The 13,649-nt window shown below is 39.9% G+C and overlaps 1 protein-coding gene across 2 annotated transcripts in view; it reads left to right on the top strand.

The window, feature by feature from the left end:
- Positions 1 to 13,649, top strand: part of agbl4 (ATP/GTP binding protein-like 4) — a 260,506-nt gene that overhangs the window by 89,314 nt on the left and 157,543 nt on the right. The window lies entirely within an intron of this gene.

Raw genomic sequence — 13,649 nt, 5'->3', positions numbered from 1 at the left:
AAAAGGTGTGGCAAATGAGGGAATGGGGCTGGTGCAGTGAGGTTGGGCATGTGTCTGCCAAGCAGGCTGGTGTGTCCATTGGGGCGAGGAGGGAGAACAGTGTAGCGTGATGAAGTGTTGCCGTCCAAACGGAGCTCTGACATCTGTCATCGGTTGATGGAGGGCATCCGCAGAAACGCCAGGCATCTGCCACCCTGAGCTGTTTGCGTCTGCTAGCCTAGCGCCCGCAACGACCATAGCGTAGCACGCTGGTCGCAGGCTAATGGGAAGAGACAATGGGCACGACACCGCAGACAGGAAAGATGAACTGCTGTCTGTGATGCTGCCCAGTGCAACATGAAGCAGCTCTGCTCAGCTGCCTTGCTCTCCCAGTTTTGATTCCACATGGTGTAGTGTGTAAGTTTGTATCACTCAGAGTTTCTCTGTTGTGATTGTGGCTTTTTCACAGTGCTGAAACCACTACTACTGTCTTATCCTATCAACCATTCATTTACAGTGAAGCAGGCAAGTGCTGGCTTTCAAATGGGTTTCATTTCTCATGTGCCACAGTATACAGCATATCCTTGTTTCTTCAAATAAGATAGTAATTTAATACAGTCATAATTTAACAGACATTTTCTGCCAGGTAATTATTGTCCTGTTATGCAATATCCCACTTTCTGAATAGTCGCAACTTCTCATTTGACATAATCTCGAATTTCTGAGGCGTTAATCTTTACAACAGCCTTGTTGGGTCTTTAAAGTCTCAGAGCTTTTCCTAATACCCTAATTATGCAACACTGGCCATGTTTATGTTTCAATAAGCTCTCATAAATAGGTATATAAATGACAAGCACAGCTGGAGGTAATGTTGCTGAGGCTCGACTCCATTTACCTCCCCAGGCTAATGCTGTTTTAACCACTCCTCTCAGCGCTGTGCCATCTAAGAGGCATCGTGCGTCCTGCACTTATACAGCCATTTTGAACTGTCTGGAGCTTCCAAGACCACAGCTGACATTGTTTGTGTCCCAGCAAAGTGGTCAAGATGCTTTTAACACAACCTCCTCTATTTGACTTTCGATGAGCACAAGAAAGCACAGACAGCTCCTAAAGTAGCAATCTTCTTTTTGACAGTTACAGATATGGAATAAATAAAAAGGCAGAGCGTGGAGAGCTTCGCCTGTCTGATCCAAACTCACACAGGACAGGATAAAGAAGGTTCAGAGAGAGGGAGAGATAGAGAGACAGAGGGAGACTTGCAGAGAAACAGACAGAGGGCTGAGGAAGAAAAACACAAAGTACAAGAAAGAGAGATTACCGAGACAGGTAGACAGGGAGGAGAGAACGAGAGAGAGTGAGCAGGAAAAGATTGCTACCCCACACCCCACCGCCCCACGTCTGTATTTATCAAAAGAATCGTCAGTATTAGCCCAGGAGTTGAAGCCTTTATCTCCCCATGCAGGTGGAGGGGCCACAGCATCATTTTGTGCTGGAGGCTGCAGGGTTTTGCTGGTCTCGGCTAAGCTGGGCATCTCAGTGAGAGACAACTGGCAGATTATAGTCCTGCAGGACATTCACTGCTACAGGTGGAGGGATCTATCCTCTATCCCTTACTCCATGACTCCTCCAGCCACGACACATCAGAACTGACACAGTTCAGTGTTAAATGTTTCATGACATGTAAACACAGCTACAGGTTACGCGTTTGATCAATGATGAATGATGGATAAACTAATTAAAAGTGACTACATCACTTTGTTAAATATGAGACAAATTGCTGATGGCTTTAATTCTATTGGTGAAAAAACATGATTTTTTTATTAGAAAGCTATTATTCTTTGTACAGTATACAGAGCTTTAAATTCTGTATTTTTTTGTATACCATGTGTATCATACATCATACATACAGTATATTGTTTTAATTTTGATTTAATAGCTGATTAACACTTTCTTGTTGCTAGGTCTGTATGGCGAAGAAGCTGCTGGATAAAAGAAAATCCTCTTGCAAACATTAGCATCGTAGTTATTTCTTACTGTGAAGTTCAACACTATTAAATCTTTGAAAGGGAAGTTCGAAGCAAAAATTGCTACGAATCTGAGAAAGGAATAAGAGTGTTTATGAAAGAGCAGAAAGAGAGGAAGCAATATTTTCTTGCTCTAGTCTGTCAAAGACAACAGCCCCCTTGGTGACACTAGGTGCCAACCACACTCTCTGTGGTCTGCTGCTTGTTAAACTGCTAGAGCAAAGAATTGCCCAGGATCCTTATTTTCAGAGATAAGCTAATTAGAAAGTCAGAGACCGTAATGTAATGCAGCTGTTGGGGGCCAGAATGCAGCGGGGTGGGATAATGGCCAACATGGCTCCACGAGACTGGCTGCATCAACCAGCAGATGCTTTATATAGTGTCCTGGAGCAAAGTTAAAGAACAGTGTATTGTATCACAGTAAAAGATATTTAACTTAATTTAAATTAAATTCATTTATGGTAACATTGCATTGTTAACTTTATTGTGTATTGTGAAAGCTAAATTATGCTAAGTACAAGAAGGATTCAAACATATTTACATGCAATCCTGATATTGTTAGTTTACCTCACAATTTAAAATATGGCATGTCTTCATATAATTTCCAGCTTATTAGAGCTGTGATTTATAACATATTAGAAATGTTCTGATGTGCGGTGTCTCTTTTAATTAAGTCTCCACTTCTTCGTCAGTCAGTAGGTGTTCAGATAAAAATAGCTACACCTCTAACTGAGCTAACAGATGAACAGTCAGAGATGGAGGAAATGGGTTACCAAACATTGCTTCTAAAGTTAGAATCCGCCAACCTTGATCAAGGGTAAATGATTTTTCTTCTCTTTTTTTATATGAAAAAAACAAAAAACAACAACAAAGTGTTTTTCAAGCAGTTGTGCTCGGTTCCAAGTCAGACAGACAGACAGACAGTCAGTCAGACAGACAGTCAGTCAGTCAGACAGTCAGGGCAATTTTGCTTTTCTAAGAAAATCCTTCCTGTAAGCGTGTGATGCAACAGCATGGTGAAATTCTATTTGGAGATGTCTGCCTCTCCATCGGAGTGCATGTTAGCAGTAATTGTTCTGTCAATCAGCACAGCTTCGGCCTGCTTCCCTTGCCACTTGTTAAGCACTGGCAGAGGGTGAGGAGAGGTGAGGCAGGGTAAGGGGAAGAGAAAGGATACCTCTAGTATTCTGTGTGTGTCTCCTTGCTCACCTTTGTCTGCCTTTATAGTGTTTTCCCCTGACTACTCACTTCCTGTTTGTCCTTTTGTGTTCTCTGCCTTACAGTTTTTTGTTACTCATTTCTCATTTTTTATCTGTTGCTTTGTTTTAGTTTTGCTTACTTTATTGTGTTTCACCTTTTTTATTTGAATTTTGCCACATTTTCCTGTTATCTCCGCCTTGTCTATAAATTCTGTATTATACCTTTGAATTGTACATGTTTAGTGCCATTGTTGATCCTATACATTTTTATATTTTTACTTGTGGCCAGTGGAAACTAGTTTGGAAAATAATATTGTCTATTTAGCCTCTAAAAAATGTTGACATGACAAACTTGTAAGCACAGTAAACAGCTGCCAATTGGATATGGAGTTTGGTTGGAACAAGCACCTTTGGGATAACCATGACCTGAATGGCTGAGAAACTGCACAGACTTTCATTTTGGGTTTTGTTATTGTTTTTTATCTCTTTTTTTAGTCTCCCCTAACGCTGATAAATGCTCAGCACCAGCTGTTATGAAGGGGAGAGAGAAATAGGTCCCAGGTTTCAGTTTCACTGATAGAAACCTTTGTATATTTATGATATTGCTGGTTGATTGTTAGAAATATATATATAAAGGCACAAATGAAATTACAGAATAGATCTACAGCACAAGGGATGTGGGATGTGTATATTGTGTACCTATAAATCCTGCAATACGAAGGAAATTGCACTCATCAGTTTAATAAAGAAGGCTCCTGTGTAGGACCACGCACACCTCACATACTCAACCTGCTGTGCTGCCATCGTGCCATCTGGATCTGAGCACAGCCAGTGTGACAGTAGTGAGGGAGCTGGTCTCTCTTGAGGACAGTGTCAGTCAGCGAACTGAAGACACACAGACTGCAAAGGTTGTGTCAGAACTGCAGCAGACCTCTATGACTCCTTACGATTAGCCTATGATTTTCAAGTCTGTGCTCTCCTCTTTCTGCTCCTCCCCTGCCACTGAGCCACTTGTACAATTAACCATGTGGCATGGCTTTTAATAATAGACCTTTTAATTGTCTACAAATGAAGAGTGATGTAAAATAGCTAATAGCTTGTGCTAATTAATAGGGGAATTGAACGCTTGTTAATTAAGGGCAAACAGGACAAGGACCGGCTCGGGTAATTTGAGCAATAAAACCGAGACTAACGATTCATTTCCAAACTGACTCGCTTCATAAAAATATCAAGTGACCTCTGGTTTGCTGGTTGAGAACACTTGCAGCCTCTGTCATAGCTTTTACCATGATAACCCAGACCAGAGACACACAAACACACATGAATAAAGTATACACAGAGGAAATGCAAGAATATCCTGGCTTCCTACATACTGTACGACTCCCTGCAGATATGTTGCAGCAAGACAAATCACAATTATACAGTGCCTTCACGTACATAATAACAAAGCTTCACCACAGCATGAGTCTCAGTGGTATGATATAACATCAGAGTTGCTTGTTCAGTATTAAAACACACTGTACAGAAATGAATAAATTCCCTCACTAGTTGTTAACTTAAAATATATTGCAACCAATTCATGTTGGTCTTTAGTACTTGAGTGTCTTATATATTTCCCTATTTGCTCTTTTCCCTATGGTCATACTTGAGAGTAAAAGAAAAAAAATGATTGTCAGCCAAGGCTTTACACAGAGTAGCAGTGCTATCTTTTCACATCCTGTTTTCCAGCTTTACTGCTTTGCTGTATCATGTTTTATTGTATATCTTTTTACAGCCAGTATCACTTTGTGTGTGTTTAATTTAAAACTGTAGACTTTCCTGTTTCCTTCATCTCAGTCCCATTTTAGCATGCTGCTAGAGGAACCATAGCAATTTTTCAACAGTCTATGGGTTTTATATAAGATTCTAGGATTAAAGAAATGTGATATATGATGTTCCCCATCTGTCAACATTGTGTGTGACAAGGGAAATGTACAAAATCTTTTAATAAAAACCAAGTGTGGAAAAAAATGAGAGGCACAAACACATAATTATCTGTCACTGGTTCAACGGCTGAGACGAAACAGAGTGATGTACAAATCTGAATATTTGGAAGAAGAAGAAGATTATACCTGATGTACTGTAGCTGTGAAAGTGGTTTGGAAACTAAAGCCAAACTCTGGAACAGTATCTGTGTTTGAGTGTAATGCCTTCCCTTCTTCCACCTCACTCCAGTAGCCTTTAAAGACTTGAGAGAGGTGATCACAAATATCTGTTTTTTTAGATGTAATAGGACCTTTCTCTGTTTCCACTTTTCTGTTCCTTATGGGACTCTTTATTCTAGTGGGTAAGACAAAATGGATAGGAAATCAGAATGAGAGAATGAGAAAGAGGGAGAAGCAGGAGGTGCTGCTTTCTTGTTCACAGAAACTCATTAGCATGCTGCTACAGGAAGTTAAAGAGGATTATGTGGAAGAAATAATGGGACAAATGTTACAAATAGATTAATAATCTTCTAGATGAGGATAAGGATGTGTGTGGGATTGTGTGTGTGCTGCAAATGTGCACCATGCCAGATGTTTGCGCACAGTTTCCTGCAGAGAAAGGGTAGGTAAAAAAGGAGAAGGAGCGAGGTGTATTGTGACAGAGAACTTGCTTCTGCCTCTCCATTCAACCCGCAAATGACTTACCAGGACAGTTTTATGTTTGCCTGGAGGAGAATTAAAAAGGCACTTCATTTCCCCTTTTACAGGTTGGGTACGCATGTCAGCACAGCCCTCCCTGAAAGCGCTCTAATCTAAATGCTTTTGTCAGGGGAGATTTGGTAGATTGCAGCAGGCAGAGGTACAAATTGGTTGTGTCATCTTATAATGAACTAGGTGAGGCGTTGCAGTTTTTCTGCAGCCAACAGTCTCCTGATTACTGTACTGTAAGTCAGCGACTGCTTTTCATGTTGTAGGCTGAAGACCTCACCTTCACCCCATCTTTGTTCATCCAGTCCAATCTCGTGAACATTTCAAAACGTTTTGTCGTCATAAGCCCAGTGTGATATGAGACGTAACTCAAACAGCTCATCCCAAAGTATTTTTCTACACATGTTAGATTTATATTGCATATATTGCAGCCAGGCCCAAGCTGTGCAGAATACTGCAAGAGGGTTTTGGATGTTGATGTTTGGCTATAAGCTGTTTGAAACGTATTGGGTGTGCTCAGCATGATGGTGATTTGACCCCCTGACTCTAACGGAAGGATTATGGGTATCTCAGCGATTCCACAAAGCTGAGTTGTCAGGTGTTTACAGGACATATTAGGACATTCTGTAGGACTGGTTGATATCTGCATTCTGCCCAAGACATGAGTCTGTGTATGTGTGTGATTGAGTGTGTGTGTGTGTGTGTGTGTTTGTGTGTGTGTGTGTGTGTGTGTGTGTGTGTGTGTTTGTGTGTGTGCCTGTTACACAGTGTAATGAATTCAGATGGCTCAGCTAAGTCAACAGTGGTGTGGTGCAGGTTCCAGCTCCACAGATGCTTCAGTACAACCAGAAACTGTGATTGTCAGGCCCACACAACTGTTTTCCTCTCTGTTTTGAAGGATTACTTCCATCCCCCTAATTGCATTCGCCTTTTCTCATTGACTTTCTCACTGTAGTCTCAGTCATACATAAATCCAACTTCAACTGTCTGTGTAGATACACTGCATCATCATGAGTTTGTAGAGACATAGATGCACACACCACCTATTAGCTCCCACCCTGTCCTTTGTTTTATCTAGTTGCCCCCCCCCCCTCCCATTAGGTTGTCCACACATCACAATCAGTGCTTTTACTGTGTTTTTGTGTGTCAGGACTCTTCTATGGGTGTATTGCTTGTATTGAAATGGTTCTCTCTGTGCTGCTCGAGTGCATCTGGATGTCAGAGATGTGAACGGGTAAATGGAGTGTGAAGTTGGGGGATTGGACTGTCTCAAAACCCATGACTGTGATTTAATTACTGCAACATAGTTAAAGTTACAAGAGGAAAAGCTGTATGGAAGTAAGAGAAAGAAAAAGACCACAAATTGATTAAATAATGATTTAGTTCCTCTCCCTGTATTATTGATAAACTTTGGAATTCATCTTCCCTTCAATCACTGCAAGCTGACCAGGCTTGGTCCCTTCAACCCTGATGCTTCCTCCACCATACTTTATGATGATGTTCTCATAATGATATGCAGTGCCCATTTTTTGCCAAATGTAGTGTGTGTTCTTTCCAAATAGTGCAATATAGTTCTATTAGTAACCAAAACATTTTGCTAATACTGCTGTGGAGTGTAAATGTGCTCTTTGGCAAACTTCAGGCATTTGGCACTGCTCTTTTTAGTAAGCAGCTGCTTTCTTCATGGTGTCCTGTCATGTCCTGCGATTGTTTACCTAAATGTAGACTGGTGAATTTCTAAAGTTTTTGACATCACTTTTTAACCCTTTCCAGCTTTATGTAAATCAACAATTATTGCTTGTAGATCCTCTGAAAGCTCCTTTTGGTGAGGCATGACTCACATAAGCGTATTCTTCTTGTGCAGAGCAAACTCAAAAAGTTAATGTTTTTTGTCAGTGGTTATACAGGTGCAGAAATTTACCTATCAGAAAAATCACAAAGTAGAGGAAGGATTTGGGAAGATGGTCAAAATCACACATACCTCCAAAAGTATTGGAACAGTTAGAAAAATTCTATTAATACTTTATTGTTGATGTGGACTGAGAATATTTGGGTTTGACATCAAAAGATGAATATTTCAACTGTCATTTCCAGGTCTTTACATCTGGATCCGATACACAACATGTAGGTAGGTGAAAGGTAGTACCTCTTGTTTGAACCCATTCATTTCTTATGTGGCTGACAGGTGTGTTTTGTTGGCCAGGTTATTGCCCAGGCTATTACATTGATTATTCAAGCAATAAATGGCAATGTGAAACTGAATTTATAGTTAAGACGTTAACCAACATGAAAACCAGAGAGCTGTCTATGTGTGAAAAACAAACAATTGAGAGGCTGAGAGAAGATGGAAAATTAATCAGAGCCATTGCACAAATATTGGCCATAGCCAGTACAACCATTTGGAATGTCCTGAAAACGAAAGAAAACGCTAGTGTATTGAGTAACAGACTTTGAACAGGTAGACTCAGGTAGACAAGAGCAGACAGAAACATTGTGAAAGCTTTCAAGAAAGACCCTAAAACAACTGTTAGTGACATCAGCAACAACCTCCAGAGGGCAGGAGTGAACGTATCACAATCTACTGTTTACAGACGACTTCATAAACTAAAGTGCAGATGCTACACCAGAAGATGCAAACCACTCATTAGCAAGAAAAATAGGAGGCTAGGCTAGACTTTGAAAAAGAAATATTCTGCTCAAGCTCATCTGTAAAACACAGTGGAGGTAATGTCATGACTTGGGCTTGCATGGCTTCTTCTGGGACAGGCTCAATAATCTTCATTGATGATATAACACATGATGACAGCAGCAAAATGAGCTCAGAAGTGTATGAAAAAAAATGTGTCTGCCAATTTAAAGAAAGATGCAACCACATTGATTGGGAGATCCCTCATCATGCAGCCAGATAATGACCCATAACACACTGCCAAAACACCAAGGAGTTCATAAGGGGCACAAAGTATTTAATTTTAGACTAGACTAGTCATTCTGCAGACTTAAACCCTATAGATCATTTTACCTGCTGAAGAGGAGACTGAAGGGAGTAAGCCCCCAAACAAACGAAAGGGGCTGCAGTGAAAGCCTGAAAAAGAATCACAAAAAAGTTTACAAAAGTTTTGTGATATCAACTGGTCACAGACATAATGCAGTTATTGCAAGCATAGGATTTGAAACGAAATAATTCTTATTCACTGTAATTTATTTTCAGTCAATCTGTTCCAATACTTGGCAAAAATGTCAAGTGAAAAATGGATGGGTTCAATCAAAAGGTTCTATCTTCTAAGTTGTTTGGATCCAGACGTAAACACCTGTAAACAAAAGATGAAATGTTGATTTTTGTGTCTCGTATTCATCTTTTGATGTCAAACCCTAATGTTTTCAGTCTATAGCAAAAATGAAGAAATTGGCCTCACTGTTCCAATACTTTTGGAGAGGAGTGTAGCCATCAGTTAGCTTCTTGTGTCACATGTTATAAACATCTTATATTTCATCACATTGCATCACATTACTTATAGCATTTTTTGTTGTTAGATTGGTTTTGTGTAGTGATATTTTTAGCTGTTTTCCCAATTATTTGAGAGTTTGTCACAGTTTTTCAGTTTGGTCATACAAACTGCCCATTTTTACAATGACCAAAAAAATCCCTCAGCATTGTGAAGAGCTGCAGCTATTGGTTATTATACTAATTAAGTATTTTAAGGATTATTCCAGACTAATCAAGTAATCAGAAAAGAAATAATTTTACTCGTTAAAGTGTAGCAGTAAATATACAAAATAAAATGAGACAAGTCTCTTAAAATAAACAACTAATGGGTTTTTCTTTTAAGAAAAAATCTATATTTGTGGAGCTTAAACTGCGCAATATAATATTATTTATCATATTAAGTGAAATTTAGTGCGGGTATGGGACACTATACAATCTGGGTTTTTAAAGATAATGATGTTAATATAGAAGAATAATGTCTTTGAGATGTGCAGCTTTACTTAGAACTACAAGTTTCAACCGAACTACAGCTCAGGGATAACGTCACCTTTTACTATTTGCTCTGGCAATGTGGCATTTCTAGAAACAAGTGTCACTGCAGACCAGAGTCCTGCATGAATCCAATTTTGTAAACCTTTACTAACAAATCTTAGCACCAGACCGACCCGGTAATTGCACTTACCTAGATATAGAATCCAGACCTGACCAGATCCATACAATAATGTTAGTCAAACACATGCAGATTGTAGGATATTTCTAACCAGGACTTGCCAGTGGCTACTGTCCCATTCAGATACACAACACACTCACTCCTCTCTTAGTTTGAGGAAACAGAGTGATACAGAGAAAAGCAATTTATTCCAAAAATCTATCTACATCTTCAAACTCCCAGTTCCTGCTAGTCAGCTACATTTACTATTGTTATTAAATGTGATAAAATTGCACTAGTTAATAAAAATGTGTTTTGCTCTTTTCTGGTTTCATTCCCATCATTATCTTGTCTGCTATCTGCAAGCATTTAGTCCTAACCCTGCACATACATGTAGTGAACATAATTTTTTAGCTACCTGTTGCAAAATGTTTGGGGATATCTGATCCTGTGAAGGACTCATGATTTTATCATGTTTTCTTCTACAGTAATTACTTTTACAAAGGATACAGTATTTGTGAGAATATACCTCCTTTACATGAAGCGCTAATGTTATTTACCTTATGTTTGGTCCATTCTGTGGTTTGGACATTTTCTGAAGAGATCTTGAGGTTGTGCTGTTTGTAGGCTAATTCAGTTTTATAACAAGTTTCTCCATTTTGCAATACACTTTACAGTGTAGCGCATTGACTGTATATAAATACATATATTAAAACAATTATAATAATTGAGTTAGTTGAGTTTCTTGAGGAGTCATTTCAGCCCTGGCATCATTCCACACCAATACTGGATAAAATCTTAAGTTGACACAACAGTGCAGTGTCAAAACTATTCTTTTGAGAGAGAGGGATGCCATCAAGCACTGAGTGTGTGTGTGTGTGTGTGTGTGTGTGTGTGTGTGTGTTTTGCCTGCATGGCTCTGAGTGTGTGCACAGCATGTGCACATGGCTTCCTCTGTGAATGTGTACATCTGTTTGTACTTGCTTGTGTTTGTGTTTGTCAGCATGTTTGTTGACGATAGTGTAGGACATCAGGGTGGGATTGCTCTGAATGTGAGGAAACAGCTCATCTGAATATAGATGGGTCCCATCTGGAGGCAGTTGGCTTTGGCCCTTCATAATTTTGTAAGCAGCTAAGCATCTGGGGCCCGCTAATGAAACTAAAGACACAGGAAAAGGCCCTGGGCTACTGCAGACTGCCTGTAGCTGTCAGGAGGAGGAGGAGGATAGCGATGAAGAAGAGTGGAAGAATGGATGGAGGGAAACATGGGCCTAGAGGAAATAAGTGTGCTGAGAATATCAGAGGTCTTAAAGAGACCTAGATGGCTCCTTTGAGAGAACAAGCAAGAAAGCCAAGTAGGCCATTAGAAAACTGAGCCATAAAATGAAGACAGTGGTGTCTTTATTGTGGCCCATTAACTTGGACATTCATGCGGAGATAGCTGCACTATGTGCCACAGTAATGAGCAATATAATGATGCCACAGCATAGAATGATGCACTGTTAAAAAACACTCTGGTTAAGTAGAATTATGTTAACTACTAGCATCCGCTTTTGAGAGCAGTTTCAGTCTCTAATAGCATACCTGAAATTTTGTGCCTGGCCTACAAATAAATCCCAGCAGGAGCTTCTTTCTTCTATCATTTTTCAGCATTTTTTTTCTTGTCCTCTGCATGCTTTGCTCTGAAAGGTTTTTATCTCCTTAAAGAAATGAATGATGGTTTAAAGTGCTGAGAACACATTGTTGCATTTGTCCACACTGTTTTTTACTAGACATTCCTGTACACCCTAAACTGAAGGCTTTGCTTGCGTTCTCTTGCCTTTCCTCCAATAATGTGGATGACCCCCGAGCACACTGTCCACAGTGGCTACTGTTTGTGGTTTGCTTAGGCAATGGAGAGCCATAGGCCCTTTTTCTTAAACTTTATTATTATAGCTCCTTTATTCCTCCCTCAGCCTGATTTCCCAGTGGAAATGAAATGAAAAAGCAATTGGCTCTCCTTTTTATTACTGTCATCTTTGTTTTCTGGCCCAGAGAGTAAGATTGCCTGATCTCAGAGACTTGCCCCCCACCCCCAAGCTGAAGTCATGGGGAAGAAAAACAATAACTGGAAAAATAACAATCAGCATAATAAAAAAATTACCTGTCAAAATGAGTTTGTCTGAAACTGGAGGGCCGCTGGCAAGCCAACACCCACCAGTTGTTTATGATGGGATGAGTCAGTCTGACAGTGGCCTTCACTATCTGCCAACTGCCATAGTTCAGGAAAAGATGTTTTAGAGGAGATTAGGATCACAGACAGTGGGGGGAAGAGGGATGTGCAGAGACGATACAGAGGTGGAGGGGAGAGAGAAGATGGAAGAGAGAAAATATCAGCTGAAAACGGGGTTAAAGGATAGAGGGAGAGGTGGAGGGAAGGAGGACGGAGGGCGACTCCCCCAAGGTTCCGACCAACCCTGGGGAGACATGCTGACGGGGGATCAGGCTCCTCAAGCACAGCGCCTCAAATCATTTATTCATCTGCTTCATTAAGAGAGAATTACAAGGCTGCCTAAGGACCCCCAGGTCACTGACTGTTCTCAGTCATCACTATTCTTAATGAAAGTCTCCCGTGTGTCCTAACTGCCGGCTGTTTATGAGTGGTAACATTGTGGATTTTGAGGAACAGTTACCGCCAACTAAAAGACAATGCCACATTTACACAATTTAATTTAAACGTATTCATATTCTACAGTGTTTTCCAATTTCAGCTTGTCATTTTACAGTGTAAGTGCAGAAGCACATGTACACTGTAGCGCCGCTAATCAAATGAAATAACACAGAAAGATTTATGCTAATTTTTCATTTTATTCTCATTATGAAATATTTTGAAACGACAGACAGCAACCATCATTAAGAGACAGTGTCTGTCTCTACAGTATCTCCTGCCTATCTCATCTAACTTCAGCTAGCAGACAGTACAGCACGACAGTGATTGTCCTCTGGACCTTCACACATGTAATTATAACTGAGGAAGATAATTAAGGAGGCGGAGAGGAAGAAAGATCTCGTCATTTAGTGAACAATGCCGTCCAATCTACTCATGTGTATTCTACTTCCTGAATTATCAGCTGACATGTCAGTGCAATCAGCCAGAAAGCCCCTTGCTACATTTGAAAGCCACAAATGTCAACATGTCCTAGTTAAAAACTACAAGTTGATGACATCTGAATATGCATGGTGCAAAGAGTAGGATTCATACTGTTATTATCCCCAAATCTAACCTCCTGGTCATTGGTCTGTCAAATAGGCAAGAAGAAGATAATATAATGTCCTGTATAACACAATAAACCTGATTTACTTTACGTTTTCTTTCTGACAGTGGTGCTGAGAAAATGTCCATTCATTTATCCTGAGAAAAAGATACATTTCCTGAAAATCCATCAATCAATTGTTGAGACATTTCTCTCAAAACTGAAACTTTCAACCTCATGATGACTGTGGGATCTTGATTTATTATTGGGGAACTAAGAACCTTTGAAAAGTATTTCATGGCAGTCCATCAACTTGTTATATTTTAGCCTTGAATAAAGTGGAGCACTGATCAATAAACCAAAATATGCTAAGAGATTTAATCTGTGCTAAATACATGACAATACAGGA

Source organism: Anabas testudineus, chromosome 4, assembly GCF_900324465.2.
Source record: "Anabas testudineus chromosome 4, fAnaTes1.2, whole genome shotgun sequence".
NCBI classification, from domain to species: Eukaryota; Metazoa; Chordata; class Actinopteri; order Anabantiformes; family Anabantidae; genus Anabas; species Anabas testudineus.
This window is presented reverse-complemented; position numbering and strand designations above follow the sequence as displayed.